Below are 23211 nucleotides of genomic sequence, written 5' to 3'. Positions count from 1 at the left end.
CAGTGGGTACATCATTGGCCATTAGTCCAGCTTTTAATTCCAGACCTTTCTGGAACATCTGTCATGGTGGAATTTGAACCCATGTCCAGAACATTAGTCTGTGGAGCTGGATTACTAATTCTGTACCATTACCATTGTACCAGTGCCTTCCCAGCCAGCTACAGAAAATGCCACTGAATCTCATGATACAAAGATAAGGGGCTGGTGTTTAGGGGAGGCTTGGGGTGAGGGGAGGCAGAGCTGAGATGAGAGCTGAGAGAGACGAAATTCCACTTCTTGCTGGTGACCATCCAGTAGGTTCATTTGGCTGCTCCCCCTTCGCTGTACATGCCCCGTTCGCTGCCAGGCTGTTTTTAGCACTGTGATACCCAGTCAGGAAGTCTACGTGGAGCCCAGAGACTTGCCTAGGAGCCAAGGCTGATGCTGATGCTGCTGCTGTTATACTTGTTTCCCTCCCTCAAACTATTGCTTCCCCTTAACATCGCTCCCGAAGGAGTGAACCACAGGTGCAACGAAGCAGGTTCTGCATTTCCCAGCCAGATCCCACATGGTGCATGCTGTAGTCGCAGTACTGCAGTGCAGTAAGTTCCTATTATAGAGTCTTAGAGTTACCAGCATGGAAACAGACCCTTTGGTCCAACCCAGATAGCCCAAGCTGATCTAGTCCTATTTGCCAGCATTTGGCCCATATCCCTCTAAACCCTTCTTATTCACATACCAATCCAGATGCCTTTTCAATGTTGTATTTGTACCAGCATCCACCACCCCCTCTGGCAGCTCATTCCATGCACGTACCACCCTCAGGTCCCTTTTAAATCTTTCCCCTTTTAGCTTAAACCTATGCCCTCTAGTTTTGGACTCCATCATCCTGTGAAAAAGACCTTGTCTATTTACCCCATCCATGCCCCTCATGGGTTTATAAACCTCTGTAAGGCTACACCTCAACCTCTAACGTTCCAGGAAAAACAGCTCCAGTCTATTCAGCCTCTCCCTAAAGCTCAAATCCCCAACCCTGGCAACATCCTTGTAAATCTTTTCTGAACTTTTCAAGTTGCATAACATTCTTCGTAGAGCAGAGAGACCAGAGTTGTATGCTGCATTCTAAAAGTGGCCTCACCAATGTCCTGTACAGCCACAACATGACATTCCAATTCCTATACTCAGTGTGCTGGCTTGTCTACTTGCGACTCTGCTTTCAAGGAACTGCACCCTTAAGTCTCTTTGTTTGGCAACACTCCCAGGGCCCACCATTAACTGTATAAGTCCTGCCCTCCTTTGCAAGCAAAATGCAACACCTCAAATTTATCTAAATTAAACTCCAACTGCCTCTTCTTGGCCCATGGGCCCAGCTGAATAAATGGATAGGGCTCAGTTACAGCATTTATACATACGTCTGTCATTCACGAATCATGTTGGCTTTTTCTTTGTGCATACGCACTCCATGATACACAGCCAAAATCTTGAGGTAAAAGCAAAAGCTACTGGAAATACCTGCAGGCCTGGCAGCAGCTGTGGAGAGGGTTAAACCTTATTTTAATGAATTTCCCCTGCTCTCCGTCCAATCATGCACTTTTCTCTTTGCTCTTCCTACTCCCTTTCACTCGCTTCACTTTCTATCCTTCTTCAATTCTGATGTAAGGTCACTCAATAAAACCATAAGATGTAGGAGCTGAACATACAAACAAGGAATAAGAGTAGGTCATTCAGTTACTCAAGCCTGTTCCCCCATTCAATAAGATCCTGGCTGATCTGTAGGTATGCACTTTAGTAGGAACAATAGAGGTGCAGACTATTTTCTAAATGGGGAAAGGCTTTGGAAATCTGAAGCACATAAGGACTTAGGAGTCCTAGTTCAGGATTTTCTTAAGGTTAATATAGATTCAATTGGCAGTTAGGAAGGCAATCACAGTGTTAGCATTCATTTCACGAGGGCTAGAAATACAAGAACAGAGATATACTGCTGAAGCTGTTTAAGACTTTGGTCAGACTGCATTTGGAATATTGTGACCAGTTTTGGGCACTGGGGGGGATTCAGAGGATTGCAAGAATGGCCCCAGGGATGAAGAGGTTGTCACATAAGCAGTAGTTGAGGAATTGGTGTGTACTTGATGGAGTTTAAAAGGTTAAGTGGGAGATCTCACTGAAACTGACAGAATACTGAAGGTTTTGAATAGAGTGTGGCATAATAGAGGTGGCATATGAGTTACCACTACTGCCTCAGAGTGCCAGATACCCTGGTTGGATTCCAGCCTTGGGCGACTGCCTGTCTGGAATTCGCACATTCTCTCCCTGTCTGTGTGGATTTCCTCCGGGTGCTCTGGTTTCCTCCCACAGTCCAAAGATGTGCAGGTTCGGTGCATTGGCCATGCTAAATAGCCCATAGTGTCCAGGGATGTGCAGGTTAGATGGATTAGCCATGGGAAATACAGCTGGGTCAGCCACGGAATGAATGGACGATCATTTACAACTAAAATTAGGAGTAATTTATTTAGCCAGAGTAAATCTATGGAGCTCATTGCTGCAGTGGGCTGTGAGGGCCAAGTCATTGATTATAGTTAAGATAGATAGGTTCTTAATTAGTACGGTGATCAAGGGTTCTGGGATAAAGGCAGGAGAAAAATATCAGTGATGATGAATGGTAGAGCAGACTTGATGGGCTGAAAAGCCTAAAACTTCCCTATAATACTATAGCCTTATAATCTGATTCTAACCTCAACTTTACATTCCTACATATTCCCAGTAATCTTTCATGATATCATGGCTGATTTGATAACCCTCAATTCCACTTTCCTAACATTCTCCATACTTTTTGACCCCCTTACTGATTAAAAATCTATTTCCGTTTGAACATGCCTAATGATCCAACTTGACATCTGTCACTGGTAAAGAATTCCATAGATTCACTATCTTCTGGGAGAAGAAATTCCCCCTCATCTCATAACTTGTCAGGGTCCATAACACTTGACCCTCCCCACAGAACCTGCCTAACTTGCTGCATATTTGTAGCTTTCTTTGCTGGTAGAGTTATACTTAAAGTATTTAAGGGATGCTAGAGCTGAGGCTGGGAAATTAAGTCAAGGTACGTAATAGCAATAATCTAACTGAATGATAGAGATGAATGGCTTCTTCCTTGTTCAGTATCTTTTTGAATGTGAGACTGAAGCTATTCTGTGTATCACATAGTTGGTCATACTTCAATGACTTGACCGCAAGTTAACTCTAACCCTAACCCAGTGTGTTGAGCCTATATTTATTCCTCAACTAACATTGCTGAAGCAAAGAGATCACCTGGTCATTATTCCATGCTTGCAGGAGCTTGCTGTGTGTGTAAAGGGTCTGTTGTGTTTCTGATACTACAGTGGTGACCGTGCTGCAAAAACTTGTTTAATTTTGATCAATGACTGCATTATTAACACCTTAACATATTCTTTCAGAAGTCCTAAGGTCATGATAGGCTCCATCAAAATGTAGGTCTTGGTTTGTACACTGGAACATTGCATGTTGCTGTGGGGACGATTTGTTTTTGCAGACAGCACCTGCGGGATGTGCCCAGCAAGTGGGAACTTGGTGTTTTGAAGCTGGACAGCAGAATAATGATTGCACACAGCTGTGCAGGAAGCAAGGACTTTGTCAAAGAGTCAACAATGTAGTCATTGATAACACTTAAACAAAAGACCTTTTTTTTCCACGGTCCCTTTTAAGTTTAGATTAATATTTTCTCGCATAAATCTTCATTGAATTTTAAAAATCCTAGTCTGCTTTGTCCTGCTTTCTTCACCTGTCAGGCCTGGAGGAAGGGGTTTGGGTGTGGGGCGAGGTGGGAGAGAGCGAGTGTGCAGTGTGTGGGACACATTATGGCACTTCTCCTGTTTTCATGTTCAAAGCATTCTCCTCCGAAGGTGGAAACTGAAGAGAAAATGAAAGCTCAAGGACACAAAGCGGAAAAATAAAAGCTGGAACCTAAGCTCAAGGGTTACCTGCATGGCATATTGTGTAACAGACCCACACATATGAATGGTAAGCTCCCACACTATGTTAATAAACAATGCTCTTCATGATGTCACTTCTCCATCTCTCTGTAACCCCCCTCCAGCCCCACAACACTCTAAGATGTCTGAGCTACTATCATTTTGGATTTGTTACCTTCTTTCCAATTTTAATCATTATACCAGAGGCTGTCATGTACTCAGTCATTTGGTTACTAAGTTCTAGACTTCTCTCCCTCAATCTTGTCACCTCTCCTTCCCCGTTATAAAAATCTCCTTAAAACTACCTCTTTGACCAAGCTTTACATCACCTTGTCTGATTCAGTTTTCAATTTCTGATTATTGTTAATGTGAAGCAGCAATGTCTGGGTGATTTTATTTTATTCATGCACAAAATGAGGGCATTGCTGGCAAGGGCAGCATTTATTGCCCAGAGGACAGTTAGGAGCCAACCACATCACTGTTGATCTGGAGTCACATATAGACTAGACCAGGTAAGGATGGCAGTTTTCTGTATACCAGATGGGTTTTTCTTTTGTTTCCAGATTTTTATTGAATTTAAATTCTACCATCTGAGATTTGAACCCAGGTCCCCAGAACTTAACCTGGCTCACTAGATTAACAGCACAATAAAAATAACTCACCTAAAGCCACAAGATAAATAACAGTGGTTGGTGAATCATGCACTGAGCTTCCTGAAGCAGTTTGATTTTAATCAAGATGTCTGCAATGTGATGTATTGTGAATGGGGCTTCTGTCAACTTTTCCTTCCAAAAATGCTTTGCTGGCAATGCCAAGGTGACAAGACTCATTACCCACTTACAGTGACTTGAATCTCAGCTATCGTTGAGACTAAAACCATGAATCACAGGAAGTCCCCAGTCCTAGACATTTGACTTTGTTGTGGATACTTAGTGTCAGCAATAGCTTGGTGTGTGGCACCTCTTCCCTCCCAGGTGTGAACTGTTGTGAGTGGTGAGAGAGGTAATTACAGTGGCTCTGACACAATTCTTTTAATTCCTCTCTGTCACAGAGGAGGTGCCAGATGACTAGAGAACAGCTAATGTGGTTCCACTTTTCAAGACATACATCTGGGAATTATAGACCAGTGAGTTCCACATCAATGGTAGGAAACTGATGGAAAAAAATTCTAAAGGAGAGAATTAATCTTTAAACGAAGAGACAAGGCTGCTCGTTGGATGCTGCCTGAACTGCTGTGCTCTTCCAGCACCACTAATCCAGTATTTGGTTTTCAGCATCTGCAGTCATTGTTTTTACCTTGATCAGGGATAGTCAGCATGGCTTTCTGAGAGGAGGGTTATGCCTAGTGATCAGACGAATAATTGCAGTTGATGTAGTATATATGGATTTCAGCAAAACTTTTGACAAGGTCCCACATGGAAAAAGAAAATAATAGCTCATGGGATCCAGACTAACTTGGTAAGTTGGGTCCAAATTTGCTTCGCGGTAGGAGACAAAGAGTGGTGGGAGAAGGCTGTTTGTGTGACTGGAGGCCAGTATCCAGTGGCATCCCACAGGGATTAGTGCTGGGTCTTTTATTATACGTGATTATATATAAACAACATAGACAGGAATGTGGGTGGATGATAAGTAAGTTTGCAGGTGACATGAAGGTTGGTTAAGCGGTTAATAGTGAGGAAGAAGGTCTTAGGTTACAGAAAGATATACTGTAGACAGATTATTCAAATAGGCAGATCAGTGGCAGAGTGGAATTTAACCCTGAAAGCAGATTCCCTTAGTTGTAGGGCCATTTTGGAACAAGTAACAAGATAAGGGAGTACTCAATGAATGGCAGCACACTTGGAAGCTCAGACCAACAAAGGGATTTTGTGGTGTTTGTCCACCAATCCGTGAGGGTTAAGGTTATGGTTAGGTAAAACAGCTTAAATAGGGTAATTAAGAAGGAATGTGGGGTACTTGCCTTTACAAATCATGGCATAGATTATAAGAGGAGGGAGGTCATGCTGGAGCTGTACAGAACTTTGGTTGGGCCACAGCTGGAGTACTGAGTGCAGTTTTGGCTGCCTCACTATAGGAAGGATGTGATTTCACTGAAGGGGGCGCAGTGGAAATTCACCAGAACCTTGTGTATGCTGGAGCATTTCAGCAATGGAGAGAGGTTGTATCGGCATGGGTTGTTTTCTTTAGAGTAGAGAAGGTTGAGGTGTAAAATAGAGGTGCCTGATAGAAGTGTAAAAGATAATAAAGGGCATGAATAGTGTGGTTAGGAAGCAGTTGTTTCCCTAAGCTGAGGGGCTAATAATGAGAAGCTGTAATTTTAAAATGAAAGGCAGGACATTTGGAGGGGATTTGAAGAAACCATTTTTCACCCAGAGGGTGGTGAGAATTTGAAATGCACTGCCTGAGAGGGTAGTTAAAATAGGCAGCCTCACAATCCTTAAAAAGTACATGGATGAGCACTTGAAATGTCATAACATTCACGGTAATGGACCAAGTGATGTAAAGTGGGATTAGTGTCAATAAATTGGCATCTATTCAACGGGCCTGTTATGGACCTGGCCAAACCACCTCAAAATATATTAAAAAGATCACCTAGACCCCAACATTTTCTTATTTTTAAAGGTAAGTGTAAGGTGTTGTTTTTCAGATGCAACTCAATTGGACAAACTACCAGGCTTGAAGCAAAACACACACTTGATCCTTACACTAAAATACAAACAAAGAATTAGAATAATTTAACTCTGTTGGAAAACTTAACAGAATAATAGAAAATGTAATTATTAAACAGCAACTGTTCCAATACAGTAACATCCCATAAACATACCCTTGGCAAAGGCAAATTCAGTAAAATAGATTGTCTCACAGGCAATTCTCTAATCCAGGGGGAAAGATCATCAAGAGAAAATTCTGAGAGAGAGAACTCAAATGTTTTTCTGTAGCAGGGAAGAAATGTATAGCAGCTTCCAAACCCCACAGCTACTGAAAGATAAAATGTTTCTCCTGTTGAAATAGGTTAATGATTCAGTGGCTGATACTGCAATAAAAATGGATCACTGTTTAAAGTGTTTGAAATTGCTACACCTTAATTCCATAGGAGAGCCTGCTAACAATCTGCTGTTTGATGATTTCCATAAAAAATAAGCACCCAATCTGATTGCTAGAGGTATAATTTGGGGAGACCTCAACAATGAAGGATAGCCAAATAGCATTGGCTATTATAGAGGGGTGACCTCCTGAACCAACAGGGAGAAAATATCTCAGCAAATCACTTTTGTGGGGTGGGTGTGGGTTTTCTGAGGGAAAGTCAGCTGATCTCTGGTACAGGTGGGTTTGCCCTGAAAATTCCCAGTGCTTATGCAGATGACTGTTAGTGTGATTTATGGTCTTGGAGGAAAAAATGGACTTGTTGGGGTGAAGTTGCTCTTTTTTTTCTAATAATAAAACAATTGTCGCATCTGTGTGCTATGAATGAGATAATGTTTGTTTGAAGGAAAAAGTAGATCCTTTAAAGTGTTAACTTCCTCTAGTTGAGTATTTCATTCAAAAATGAGAATTAAGGCAACATCCTGGTTTTGTTGCCATCTTACAGGATCCTTAGCACCAATTACAGTGTCTCTACTTATTGTAAACTCACAAACAATGACACAGCTGGAATCTAGAACCATTAGAAATACACACATGCAACTCTTAATTGACCATACTGAGTTCTCAATTAGTAGGAAGCACAGAAAGGCTGCCAGATTGTCATTGGGTTCCAAAATGCCAACTTGCAGAGAACATCACTGGGGCACATGCTCTGAACAATCCCCCTGCCATGTGGCTGACTTCAACCCCCCCTCCCATTCCACCAAGGATATGCAAGTTCTGGGCCTCCTCCACTGTCAAATCTAAGCCACCCGACACACTGGAGGAAGAACAGCTCATTTTCTGCCTTGGGAGCTTCCAACCACATGAAATCAATGACGATTTCACCAGTTTCCTCAACTCCTCTCCCCCCACCTTATCCCAGATCCAACCCTCCAGCTCAACACCGTCCTCTTGAGCTATCCTAACTGTCCATCTTCACTCCCACCTATCTGCTCCACCCTCCACCCTGACCTATCACCATTACCTCGCACCTTCATTGACCTATCACATTCCTAGCCACCTTCTCCCCAGCTCCACCCGCATTCCATTTATCTCTCAGTCCCCTTGGGCACTTCTCCATATTACTGATGAAGAATTTATGCTTGGAACATTGTATCTCCTGCCCCTCAAATGCTGCCTGACTGGCTGTGCTTTTCCAGCGCCACAATTTTCGACCCACATTTAATAGAAAATAAATTAGTTTTGAAATGTAGTCCCTGTTGTGAAATAGGACATGCGACATCTATCTCCCACAAACCATAGATGGTGACGAGATCATCTGTTGGTTTTAATGACGTTGTTTGAGGCATAAATATTAGCCTTATAACACTGTAGATTAGTCCTCCAATCTTTGAATCAGTGGCATGGGACATTAACCTGAGGAAGTGGATAGGACCTCAGCTTAATGTCTTCTGCAAATTGCACCATCTCTGACATTGCAGCATCCCCTCAGTAGTATTCTGGATTTTTACAGAATCCCCACAGTGTAGAAACAGGCCATTTGGCCCAACAAGTCCACACCAACCCTCCAAAGAGCATCCCACCCAGACCTATCCCCTACCCTATCCCTGTAATCCCTCATTTCCCATGGCACCTAACCCACACATCCCTGAAAATTATGGTGACTTCAGGAGCTGTACTCTGAAAGCTTGTGATTTTAAATAAACCTGTTGAACTATAAACTGGTGTGGTGTAACTTCTGACAAATGTTAACTATACTGAGGTAAACACTATCTAGGCCATGGTGACAGAGGGGGAAACTCAGTAACTGGAAGGATTCAGAATTGATAATAAACGTGTGTTGGATTGCCAGTTGGTACTTAAAGTTAACAAGGCACCAGGACCAGATGAGTTACATGCAAGGATATTGAATGAAGTGAGTGGAAATTTCAGGGGCACTAGCCATAAACTTCCATCTTCCCTGGATTCAGGAGAGATCCTAGAAGACTGGAAAATTGCAAACATTACAGCCTTGTTCAAAAAGGTTGCAAGGATACTCCACTTTGCCTAACAAAGGAGCAGTACTCCAAAAGTTTATGATTTGAAATAAAGCTGTTGGACTATAACCTTGTGTCATGTGACTTCTGACTTTGTTGAACCCAGTCCAACACCAGCATCTCCACATTATGGTTGCAAGGATAAGCCAAGGAATTATAAATCAATAGGTTTAACTTACAGTGGTGGGGAAACGTCTGGAAACAATTATTCAGGGTGTAATTAGTAGTCACACGGAAATAGCTAGGTTGAGTAGGAAGAATCAAAATGGATTTCTAAAAAAGGAAATATTTTTTAACTAACTTGCCAGAGTTTTTGAATACATAACAACAAAAGTGAATGAGGATAATACTGTTGATGTACATGAACCTCCAGAAGATATTTGATACAATGCCACATAACAGGCTTGAGGGAAATTATAGCTCATGGAATAAAAAGGATAGTAGCAACTTGGATGCAAAAGTGACTGAGTGATAGGAAAAAGAGATTAATTGTCAATGGCTATGCTTTTTGGGTTGGAGGAAGGTTGTAGTGGAGATTCTGTAGGGTCGATATTGGGACCCTTGCTTTTCTAGATCTACCTATTAATCATCTAGATCTTGGTGTGCATGGGACAGTTTCAAAATGTGACGACAATTAGTAACTTGGAAGCATTGGATACAATGAAGAGGACAGAGCAGAACTTCAACAAAAGTTGGTGGAGTGGAGATAGCAAATGAGGTTCAATGCATAGAAGTATGAGGTGATGCATTTTAGTAGGAAGAACATGGACAGACAACATCAAATAAAGGGTACAATTCTAAAGGTGGTTTCAGGAGCAGAGGGACCTGGGTGTACAAATGCACAGAGCATTGAAAGTGGCAGGATGGATGGAGAGAGCAGTTAGTAAAGCACACAATATTCTGGACTTTATTAATAAGGGAATAGAATACAAGAGCAGGGAGGTTATGCTGAACTTGAATAAGACATTTGTTAGACCTCAGGTAAAGTATTGCGTACAGTTTTGGGTGTTACATGTAAGGGAGGATGTGAATTCAATTCAATACACAGGGTAGAAGAGGTTTACAAGAATGGTTCCAGGGATAAGAAACATGAGGCCTGAGGATAGATTGGAGAGATTAAGACTGTTGAGAAGTTGAAGGGGATCCTGAAAAGTAGTCTTGTTGGACTTGAAACATTAACTCGACTTCTCTCTCCACATGAGACAGGAAGGAACTATTTCACTTGGACAAGGGGTTGATGACCAGGGGCCTTGGATTTAAGTTAAGGGCCAGGGGATTTAGAGGGAATTTCAGGAAAATTGTTTTCACCCAGAAGGCGATGGGTATTTGGAACGCACTGCCTGAAAGGCGGTAGTGGCAGAACCCATCATAACACTTAAGCATTTAGATATGCACTTGCAATGCTGAGGCCATAGGCTAAATGCTAGAAAATGGGATTAGAATAGTTGGTGGTTGTTTCTGACTGGTGCAGACTCAATGGGCTAATGCCCTATTTCTATGCTGTAGACCTTCTCTCTATGTTGAAAATGTGTTGCTGGAAAAGCGCAGCAGGTCAGGCAGCATCCAAGAACAGGAGAATCGACGTTTCGGGCATAAGCCCTTCTTCAGGAAGGGCTTATGCCCGAAACATCAATTCTCCTGTTCCTTGGATGCTGCCTGACCTGCTGCGCTTTTCCAGCAACACATTTTCAGTTCTGATCTTCAGTATCTGCAGTCCTCACTTCCTTCTCTCTATGTTGACAGGCCGACTGAGTTTCTCCAGCACTTTAGAAGTTTTCAAAATCATTAGGGAGCTGAATAGAGTAGAAAAGGAGAAATGGTTCCCACTCATGAAAGGATCAAGATTTAAATTGATTTGCAATGAAGGAAATGTAATGTGAGAAAAACGTTTTTCACACAAATAGAATGTGCCTGGAATGCATTGCTTGGAAGTGAGGTGGAAGCAGGTTCAATTGAGATATTTAAGAGGGAATTAGATGAATATTTAAACAGATACAATGTGTCAGGATGTTAGAAAAAGACAGAAGACTAGCACGTAGTCATGATGCTAAACTGCAGAGCCAGTGCAGATATGATAAACTGAATAGTCTTTTTCTGAGTCATTGAGATGTACTGCATGGAAATAGACCCGTTGGTCCAACTTGTCCATGCCGAACAGATTTTTTTAATTTCAAAAATATACTTTATTCATAAAATATTTTGATGGTCTGTACAGGTAGAACCTTAGTACGTAGTGACACTTGGTGTTTGCCTATCGGAGATCAATGCACAGCTTGATGCAGCTGCACACAAAGGTGGCCATCAGGGCGAGGGTGACATTGGGTGTATTTCTTCCCCTGTTACCCAGATCTTTATACATTGAGTTCCTTCGGACCCGGTCCATCTTTGATCTCCATATAAATTGGAAGTTGGCCCGGGTGACTACAGTAGCACAGGTTCTGGGAAGAGACCAGACCTGTGCCACGTACAACAGCAATGACAGTGCCTCACACCTGATGACCAGGTTTTTTTCCCAGTGCCATTTGCCAGCTTTTGGCCCATATCCCTCTAAATCCTTACTATTCATGCACCCATCCAGATACCTTTTAAATGTTGTTATTGTACTTGTCTCCACCACTTCCTCTGGCAGTTTATTCCATATATGCATCATCGTCTTTGTAAAAAAGTTGCTTCTTTTTAATCTTTTCCCTCTCACCTTAAACCTATGCCCTCTAGTTCTGGACTCCCCCACTCCAGAGAAAAGACCTTGTCTATTTACCCTATCCATGCCCATCATGATTTTATAAACCTCTATAAGGTCACTCCTCAGCCTCTGATGCTTCAAGGAAAAATAATACTTGTGTGATCCTGTAATTCGCTGATTCTGCCCCGGGGGAAGGTTCTCTCTGAATTAACCCACTCTTGTCTGGTACCATTCCTGCATTTTCTATGCAACCTTGTGTTTAGCTGATGTTTCCCATGAGCCCCTCATATAATTAGCAGAATCTGAGAAGAAAATTCTACAATCACAATCTTTGTAATTTTTTAAACAAACACACGCATTGCAATGTGTTTGACAACGACTAAAATAACCTTCAGTCACTGTCGTAACATGAGAAACTCAGCAATCAATGTGCAAACAGGAAGCACCCACCAAACAGTAATGTGATAATGGTCAGATAATGCGTTTTTAGTGATGTTGATTGAAGGATAAATAATGGCAAGGACACCTTTTCTGCTTTTCTTTGAAATATGATCTTTCAGATCCCCCTGGGAGAACAGTTGAGATCTTGGTTTAACATCTTATCTACACAACTGCTTTTTAAACAGGGCAGTGCGACTTCAGTACTGTGTTAGGGGATTTGAACTTCCAACCTTCTGACTCAGGTGTAGTGGAATCATTTATGATAACTTTATAATATTTTGTAGTCACAATCCAACAGTAACAGCTCCATCAAAGCAAGCATCTTCTCCATGACTGCCTTCTAGATGATGTGGTAGGCATGTTGGATACATGTGCAGACTGGGATGCCCGAAAGTGCTTTATATCCAACAAAATTCCATCACTGTTGTAATCTAGGAGTTTGATAGGAGTTTGGTCTCCAAGAGGGTACTCTACCTGATATGGCAATATAGCAGCATGGTGGCCCAGTGATTGGCACTGCTACTGCACAGCACCAAGGACCCAGGTTCAATTCCAGCCTTGGGTAATTGTCTGCTTGAAGGTTGTGCATTCTCTCTGTGTCTGTTTGGGTACTCCCCGGGTGTTTCAGTTTCCCCTCCACAGCCCAAAGATATGTAGGCTAGGTGGATTAGCCATGGAAATGCAGGATAGGTGGTGAGTCTGGATGGGATGCCCTTTGGAGAGTCGGCAGGGACTTGTTGGGCCAAAAAGCCTATTTTGACACTGTGGGGATTCTATAGATTGAGTCATACAGCATATCCTAAACTGAACGAGGCCCATTTCCCTCCAAACCTTTCCTACTTTATACAAACACAGAGATTATTAGAAAAACTCAGTAGGTCTGGCAGCATCTGTGAGGAGAGAAACAACATTAACATTTTGAGTCTGATTTGATTCATCTTCAGAATTGAAAGGGATTGTTTTTAGACTTTTGACAGAGACAGAGGAGGAACCAGGGGAACAGATGATGCAAAGTCATAGAGTCATAAAGACCCTTCTTCGGTCCAATTCATCCATGCTGACTAGATATCCTAAATTAATCGACTCCCATTTGCCAGCATTTGGCCCATACTCCTATAAATCCTTCCTATTCATACACCAATCCAGATGTCTTTTTGGGCCCTGTGCAAAAGACAACGGATTTGTTCCGGGCGTGAAAAAGAAATAAGTAAAATTAGTATCAATTAATGTATGGACTGGTCAAAATGGCTACAAGTAAAGTAAACAAGACATGCCCTTGGGGTGGGGGAGGAGGAAAATGTAAGAAAAAATATTCAGGGGTCAAGCTCTGAAATTGTAGAATTCCATATTGATTCCATGAGGCTGTAAAATCCCCAAGCAGAAGATGAGGTGTTGTTCCTCCAGCTTGCATTGTGCTTTGCTGGAATATTGCAGCAGGTCCAGGACAAATTATTAGCATGAGAACAATGTAGTTATGTTTATCCCTCATAACATATCAAACTGGGAGCAGATATCGTGGAATAGAAGAATCCAACAGACACATTACAGTTAACAATTAGGTACAAACATTACAGTCTTCTGGCTCAGTGCACAATGGTTAGCACTGTTGCCTCATGGCGCCAGGGACCCAGGTTTGGTTCCACCCTTGGGTAACTGTCTCTGTGGAGTTTGCATGTTCTCCCCATGGCTACGTGGGTTTCTATCAGGTGCTCCAGTTTTCTCTCACAGTCTAGATGGACTGTGTCCAAGGAGGTGCATGCTAGGTAGATTAGCCATGGTAAACGCAGGTATAAGGTGGGTTGGTGCAGACTTGATGAGCTGAATGGCCTCTATCTATTCTAAATATGTCTGGTTTAAACTTAAGCTGTTAGGTTACACACATCAGCATGCTTCTACTAGATAACCATGTTTCAAGAGATCCCAGGGTAAGATGTAATCTGAAGCCTTATCCCCCCATTATGAATCAGTGATAATATCACGAAATTGTCTCTTAAAGATATACTGGCAGACCAACCATGAGACATAACATAGCAACAACTGGTCCATCTACTTTAGTGATCAGTATTGCCCAGAGTATTGACAGAATACTCGTCTTTGAAATGGGTGTGAATGATTTTACATAAATAAAAAGTAAATACTGTGCCATGAATATTGGAAATCTCAAATGAAAATAGCAAATGCTGGAGAAATTCAGCATGTCTGGCAGCATCTGTGGAGAGGGAAACAGAGTTAACATTTAGAGTCATTATGTTTCTTCTTCAGAACTGGACTCTTTTACATCTACCTGAGATGGCTGGAAGTTCAATGACTAATTGAGACATATCATCCCCAATATTGCAGTACTCTGTCATAGGATATTAAAGTAAGTAGATACAGAGATGGTGGTTGTGCTGGTAACAATCTTTTAGAAATCCTTAGAAGTTGCTCAAAAGTCCCAGAGGTTTGGAAAACTGCCAATGTAACACTGATATAAAAAGGGAAGGAGACAAAATTCAGGTGGGGTCATACAGTCTACAACATGGAAACAGACCTTTTGGTCCAATTTGCCCATGCCAACAGGTATCCCAAACTGAACTAGTCCTCTTTGTCTGCACTTGGTCTATATCCTTCAAAACCCTTCCTTTCATGTACCTGTCCAAATGTCTTTCAAATGTTGTAATTGTACCCACCTCCACCACTTACTCTGGCAACTCATTCCATACACGCACCACCCTCTGTGAGAAAAAAATGCCCCTCTGGTTCCTTTTAAATCTTTCACCTTAGTTTTGGGCTCTCCTACAAATTTACTAGAATTCTTTGAGGACGTAACAAACAGCATAGATAAAAGTGAAGCAGAGGATGTAAATTATTTGAAATAGTAATCGCACTAGGAAAACAGTTATTTATAACGTATATCAGTGACTTGGATGAGGAAAGTGAAGATACTATAGCCAGGTTTGTGGATGACACAAAAAAGATGGGATGGCAATTGGTGAGGATGACACAAAGAGTTTGCAGAGGGATGTAGATGAGTAGACAAAAACTCAATAGATGGGGACATGCATTTTGGCAGGAAGAAGAGGAGCTGAATATTATTTAAATAGAGAAAGACTCCAGAAAGTTGCAGAACAGAGGGATTTGGTAGTCCTTACTCATGAATCACAAAAAGCTAGCATCCAAGTCGAGCAAGTAAGAGGGAAGGCAAATAGAATGCCTTTATTTCAAAGGGAGTGTAGTATAAAAGTAGAAGCTTTTGCTGAAACTATGGAGGGATTGTCTTATGGGTAGAGGTTGAATAGATTGGGCCTATACTCATCGGAATATATATGAATGATAGGCAACCATATTAAAACATTCAAAGTTCTTAGGGGAATTGACAGGGGAGATATCTAAAGGTTGTTTCACCTTGTGGAAAAATCTAAGACCAGAAGGCATAATCTCAGAATAGGAGTCATAAATTTTAGGCAGAGGGTTTTGAATCTGTGGAATTCTTTACCACAGACAGCTGGTGAGGCTGGGTCATTAAACATATTTAAGACTGAGATAGATTTTTAATCAGTAAGAAAATCAAGGGTTATGGGGAAAAAGCAGGAAAGCAGAGTGGCAGATTATCAGATTAACCACGATCTCATTGAATGGCAGAGCAGACACAATGGGCTGAATGGTCTAATTCTGCTCCAATGTCTTATGGCCTCGGCTGTGTCAGCATTGATGACATGCTCATATTTCTAAAATGGGACTTGAACTCATGGATATCAGTCTCGGAGGCAATACTGCTATCAACTGACACCCAATCAGAGTCATTCAATGTAATTAGTCACAGGTCAATCTTTCTACAATAGTTCTGTTTAGGCACACATTGCTTACACCGGTAGAGATCGACAGTCCACACTTGGTCCCTCTGAGCCACTCACTTGGAGGATTGTCAGTATAGACAATCCAACTAAGTCGCCTTGTTATGTCTGTGACTTTGAGTCATTAACTCATTCTAATAGCTTTAGAGGAAAAATAACAATTCACGCATTGTGTTTCTCAAATAGCTTCCAGCTCTAAAAACAAACCATGTGTCAGAACTAGAAATAAACTAATCATTGATTCAGCAATTAGAAGGATTATATTACAAGATATATTCAACAAAGGGGGAACTGCAATAATTAGTAGATTTCAAGATAAGAGTCTTAAAAGTTATTATAAGATGTTTGTCAATTAAAGAAAGCTTTGTATTTATATAACACCTTACAAGTTCTCAGATTATCCAAAAACAATACATCAACTTGCATTTGTGTAGCAATTTTAATGTGGTAAAATCTCACAAAGTGCTGTGTGGGAAGGTTATCAAACAGATTTTGACATGAAGCTATATTAGGGGATATTATGCCTGGGTAGGAATATAGAGTTGAGTTCAAAATCAGATCAGCCATAATCTTGTTGAACGGTGAAGCAGGCTTGAAAGCCAAGTGACTTATGTGTTCGTTATGTGGTCTTATTAGGACACGGAGCAAAAAGTTTGATAAAGAAATGGGCTTTGAGGAGTAAGGGGGAACATTTAAGGTGGGAATCACACAATTAAGGACTCACACTGCTGAAGGTACATCTATGACCAGTCAGTGATAAAAAATTGAACGATTCTCAAGAAGCCAGAATCAGGGGAGGTTGGAAAGTTATTAGATTGGAGGAGTTTACAGAGATAGATAGGAGTGAGGCTATAGAGAAAGATTTTAAAACACAGACTTTTAAAATTGAGGTGTTGCTGTTCCAAAGGGATTCTTTAAAAAAATTGAACGTGGTGTGAGTTAGGATATGGTTGGCAAGAGCTTTGGATGAGTTAAAGTTTATGTAGGTTGTAAGGTAGAAGGCTGTTCATGTAATCAAGTCTAGAGATAACAAAAGTTTGGATGAGGATTTTGGAAGTAGATGAGCTGAGGCTGGAATGGAGTCAGATGATTTTACGTATGAACATATAGATTAGGAGTAGGCAACTCAGCCCCTCAAGCTTGTTCTATCATTCAATAAGATCATGCTAATGTGACTACTACACATTCCCCCATCCCTGATAACCTTTCACTTCCTTGCTCAATAAGAATCTATGTGCATTTGCCTTACAAAGATTCAAAGAGTTTGCTTCCACTGCCTTTTGAAAGAGAAATTTTCAAAGATTCATCACCTTCCCTGTGAAAGAATTTGACGTAATCGCTGTCTTAAATGGATAACCCATTATTTTCAAACAGTGACATGTAGGTTAGGGTAGGATTTACTGTGAGATCAAGGTTCCAAGGGGTCTCTTTCAGCCTCAGAAATTGCTACAGAGAAGGCTGTCAATTAGATACTTTTGAAGTATGGTTGCTATTTTAATGCTGGGGACTTGGCAGTGAACTTGACAGAGCAAGATCCCATAAACAGCAGTGAGAAATGTAAAGAGATCTGTATTTAGGTATTAGTTGAGGAATAAGTATTAGACAGGACATATGGAAGTGTTATGAATCTCACAGTTTATGACAAGGTGTCTGGGTGTGGTAGGTCAATAATTTGGAAAACAGGAAGTGAAGGATCTAAATGTTATCATCATGATTGTGACTGTTCTGTTTGAAAGCTGGCTCTTGACTCTTAGCTTCCATACCTCTCTGTTATCGAGTCATAGAGTCATATAGCATGGAAAGAGACCCTTCAGTCCAACGCATCTTCACTGACCAGATATCCCAATCTGATCTAATCCCATTTGCCAGCACTTGGCCCATATCCCTCTAAACCCTTCTTATTCATGCACCCATCCCAGATGCCTTTTGAATGCTGTAATTGTACCTGCCTCCACCACTTCCCCTGGTAGCTCATTCCATACACACACCACTCTCTGTATGAAAACGTTGACCCTTTGATCCTTTCTAAATCTTTCCACTCTCACCTTAAATCTATCCCCTCCAGTTTTGGACTTCCCCAGCTTAGGAAAAAGACCTTGGTTGTTTACCTTATCCATGCCCCTCATAATTTTATAAACTTCTAATACGGTCACCCCTCAGTCTCCGACATTCCAGTGAAAAAAGCCCCTGTTCAGCCTCTCCCTATAACTCAAACCCTCCAGTCCTTACAATATCGTTATAAATATTTTCTGTACACTGTCAAGTTTAACAACATCTTTTCTATAGAAAGGCGATCAGAATTTCACAGTATTCTAAAAGTGACCTCACCAGTATTCTGTACAGCTGCAACATGATGTCCTGACGCCTATACACAATGTGCTGAGCACTGAAGGCAAGCATGCCAAACACTTTCTTCATCACTCTGTCCACCTGCAACTCCACTTCCAAGGAACTTCGCAGCTGTGTCAGTCTATTCATTTGCCAATAACTTCCTATAGTTTTCAAGCCATCCAGCATTGATTTTCTCTCCCATCTTCCTCTCCCGCCTTTTCTTTTACAATGTCTGTTTCAAGTCTGTTTCAGCTGCAAATGGAAGGTGTAACAGAAATGTAAGAACAAATAAAAAGGCCTACAAGTAGCAAGAGACACTGGTCAAAAGACTAATTAAAAAAAAACCTCCAGAAGTGATTTGGAAAGAGCTGGTTTTGGAATAGCATTTAGTGTGGATGTGGGACTTGGACCTTGTGGAAGGTGGAGGCCAACTTGTGGGTTTGAGGAGAATGGAGGGGATTAACTAGATAGAAAAAAATGGCAAGTTATGAAGTGCAGAGAAAAAGATTGAACAGAGAAAATTGCTGAACATAATTAGATGAGATGATGTAGGGGACATCTTGAGACTTAAATGTCCCTTAGAACCTCCAAAAATAATAGCAGGTACAATATCTGAAAGGAGGGCTGTCTACCTATAAAACACAGGCCCATCTGGTATGTACTCCTCTCAGAAACAGTGTTTTGATCACACTAACCACAAACATCCCAGCAGTGTCCCCCTCGACCCAGCACTCTCATCACCTCCAATACCCCTAATTAGAGTCATAGAGTTATAGAGATGTACAGCATGGAAACAGACCCTTCAGTCCAACTTGTCCATTCTGACCAGATATCCTCAATTAATCTAGTTCCAGTTACCAGCATGTGGCCCTTATCCCTCTAAACCCTTCCTATTCATTTACCCGTCCAGATGCTTTTTAAATGTTATTATTGTACCAGCCTTCACCACTTCCTCTGGCAGCTTGTTCCATACACGCAATACCCGGTGCATGAAAAGGTTCCCCTGTGGGTCCCTTTTAAATCTTTTCCCTCTTACGTTAAACCTATGCCCTCTAGCTTTGGAATCTCCCACCCTGGAGAAAAGACCTTGGCTATTAAACCTATCACTGCCCCTCATGATTTTACAAACTTGTATAAAGTCACCCTTCAGCATCCATCACTCCAGGAAAAATAGCCCCAGCTAATACAGCCTCTTCCCATAACTCAAACCCTCCAATCTTGGTAACATCCTTGTAAGTCTTTTCTGGACCCTTTCAAGTTTAACAACATCTTTCCTATAGCACGGAGGCCAGAATGGAAAGCAGTAATCCAAAAGTGGTCTAACCAATGTTCTGTATAACTGCAACATGACTTCCAAACTCCTATACCCAATGCATTTAATAATAAAGGCAAACACACCAAATGCCTTCCTCACTACCCTGCCTACCTGTTACATCACTTTCAAGGAAGTGGAGATCTTGAATATAGCTGAAAAATACACATTTTGTTGAATTTCTTTTTATTTTGCACTTATTTGCATGAATACCACTGTGAAGGGGGACAACATTTTTATGCTGTATGAGCAGAACTGGGCAATTGTTTAGAAAGTGGACTCTCATTGGTAGTGACAGTAAATTGCTCACCCTTGTTTAATTTTAAACCAGGTACTTGACTCCGATTAGTCACGTCATTAGTCATGTATACTGAGGCTGTCTGCAAAAACACAGAGTCTTGTGTACTCATATGTGAAGGTTCCAGTAAGCACATTACGAGCTTGACTGAAAATCCCAAATTGGCACCATTTTAGTTTTAGTCCACTTGGGATTACTGCATATGTACCATTAAATCATGGAATTACATCCAACATTATACTCTGTATTTGCAAGATGGGCACAGTCAGTACCTTGCCTTGTGTGAACAAATCAATGAATATGCTGTTTGATATGATCTGCTAATCATTAGGACATACCTGCCATCACACCAGCACAGAAATTTATATACTATGTTACCAATTTGTGTGATAACTCAAACATGTTCTTTTGGTGACAGCATCTATGCTGAAGAAAAACTATGATTCTGTCACTATGTCACAAAAAACTTCAACAAAATGTATCTTTTGTCAGCAATATTCAAATTATGTGCTACAAAACAATTACCCCAATTTTGTTCTTTTAGATTCAGAGAGGCAAGGGTTTTGGGAGTCAGGGTAGGAGGGTGGATGGTCCTGGTCTTGCTGAGTGGCAGAGTAGGCTCAAGAGGCCACATGGTTTACTCCTGCCTCTGAGTAATTTGTTAGGGTCAGATTTTCCAAGATGTGGCAATCACATGCAGGTAACCATTTTTCATTTTAAGAGAGAGCTCCAGGTTTATTTCAGGGCTTTCCAATTAGGGCTCCTTCAGAAATGTGTGGCTGCACAATTTATCTGAGAGGTCTAGGACAGAGAGGGGAAAGCAAATCATGGCCCCTTTTTCACAGCTGCCAGTTGCTGTATTCTGTGATTTAAATGTCTGGCATGAAGACAGTTACTTTGACAGCTTCTGAAATAGGGCATGTATGTAAGAATGTATGAAGATAAGATGCCAGGTAGGTAGGGATGCCAGGTCGGTAGGGGGATAGGGTGTTAGAGAAGGAGAGTGTCAGGTTAAGGGGCCAGATGAGTATCATGGCAGGGCACAAAGTGGAAAGGGGCTCAGGTAAAATGGGAATATTTGGGTTAGGCAAGGGTGGGTGGGAGAACTGGATTAGTGGTGCTGGAAGAGCACAGCAGTTCAGGCAGCATCCAACGAGCAGCGAAATCGACGTTTCGGGCAAAAGCCCTTCATCAGGAATAAAGGCAGTGAGCCTGAAGCGTGGAGAGATAAGCGAGAGGAGGGTGGGGGTGGGGAGAGAGTAGCATAGAGTACAATGGGTGAGTGGGGGAGGGGATGAAGGTGATAGGTCAAGGAGGGTGGAGTGGATAGGTGGAAAAGAAGATAGGCAGGTCGGACAAGTCCGGACAAGTCAAGGAGACAGTTACTGAGCTGGATGTTTGAATCTAGGATGAGGTGGGGGAAGGGGAAATGAGGAAGCTGTTGAAGTCCACATTGATGCCCTGGGGTTGAAGTGTTCCGAGGCAGAAGATGAGGCGTTCTTCCTCCAGGCGTCTGGTGGTGAGGGAGCGGCGGTGAAGGAGGCCCAGGACCTCCATGTCCTCGGCAGAGTGGGATGGGGAGTTGAAATGTTGGGCCACGGGGCGGTTTGGTTGATTGGTGCGGGTGTCTCGGAGATGTTCCCTAAAGCGCTCTGCTAGGAGGCGCCCAGTCTCCCCAATGTAGAGGAGACCACATCGGGAGCAACGGATACAATAAATGATATTGGTGGATGTGCAGGTGAAACTTTGATGGATGTGGAAGGCTCCTTTAGGGCCTTGGATAGAGGTGAGGGAGGAGGTGTGGGCACAGGTTTTACAGTTCCTGCAGTGGCAGGGGAAAGTGCCAGAATGGGAGGGTGGGTCGTAGGGGGGTGTGGACCTGACCAGGTAGTCACGGAGGGAACAGTCTTTGCGGAAGGCGGAAAGGGGTGGGGAGGGAAATATATCCCTGGTGGTGGGGTCTTTTTGGAGGTGGCGGAAATGTCGGCGGATGATTTGGTTGATGCGAAGGTTTGTAGGGTGGAAGGTGAGCACCAGGGGCGTTCTGTCCTTGTTACGGTTGGAGGGATGGGGTCTAAGGGCAGAGGTGCGGGATGTGGACGAGATGCGTTGGAGGGCATCTTTAACCACGTGGGAAGGGAAATTGCGGTCTCTAAAGAAGGAGGCCATCTGGTGTGTCCTATGGTGGAACTGGTCCTCCTGGGAGCAGATACGGCGGAGGCGGAGAAATTGGGAATACGGGATGGCATTTTTGCAAGAGATAGGGTGGGAAGAGGTGTAATCCAGGTAGCTATGGGAGTCGGGGGGGCCTCCTAGCAGAGCGCTTTAGGGAACATCTCCGAGACACCCGCACCAATCAACCAAACCGCCCCGTGGCCCAACATTTCAACTCTCCCCCCCACTCTGCCGAGGACATGGAGGTCCTGGGCCTCCTTCACCGCCGCTCCCTCACCACCAGACGCCTGGAGGAAGAACACCTCATCTTCCGCCTCAGAACACTTCAACCCCAGGGCATCAATGTGGACTTCAACAGCTTCCTCATTTCCCTTTCCCCCACCTCATCCTAGTTTCAAACATCCAGCTCAGTAACTGTCTCCTTGACTTGTCCGGACTTGTCCGACCTGCCTATCTTCTTTTCCACCTATCCACTCCACCCTCTCCTCCTTGACCTATCACATTCATCTCCTCCCCCGCTCACCCATTGTACTCTATGCTACTCTCTCCCCACCCCCACCCTCCTCTAGCTTATCTCTCCACGCTTCAGGCTCACTGCCTTTATTCCTGATGAAGGGCTTTTGCCCGAAACGTCGATTTCGCTGCTCGTTGGATGCTGCCTGAACTGCTGTGCTCTTCCAGCACCACTAATCCAGTATTTGGTTTTCAGCATCTGCAGTCATTGTTTTTACCTGGGTGGGAGAACCTCTGGTCCAGCAAAGCAGGGTGAATGTCAAGGGTGGGGATGTGTCGAATCCTGGGCACAGGTGGGTATCCAGAGATAGCTTGTGAAAAGGGTGGTGTAGGTTCAGGGTATGAGACAATTATGGGGTCTGTGGAAGGTATGTGCTAGGTTGTTCAGTTAGTAAATACCCAGGTGTTAGAACTTGTCCTGGGTTAGTGGTATCTCAACTGCAGCAGAACCAAATGGAATTCACCCATTTAAGTGGAAATTGCTGGGATAACACTGCAGGTCTGGAAGTATCTATGGGGAGAAAGCAGAGTTAA

This window comes from Chiloscyllium punctatum, chromosome 20 (assembly GCF_047496795.1).
Source record: "Chiloscyllium punctatum isolate Juve2018m chromosome 20, sChiPun1.3, whole genome shotgun sequence".
In the NCBI taxonomy this organism is placed as follows: domain Eukaryota; kingdom Metazoa; phylum Chordata; class Chondrichthyes; order Orectolobiformes; family Hemiscylliidae; genus Chiloscyllium; species Chiloscyllium punctatum.
This window is presented reverse-complemented; position numbering follows the sequence as displayed.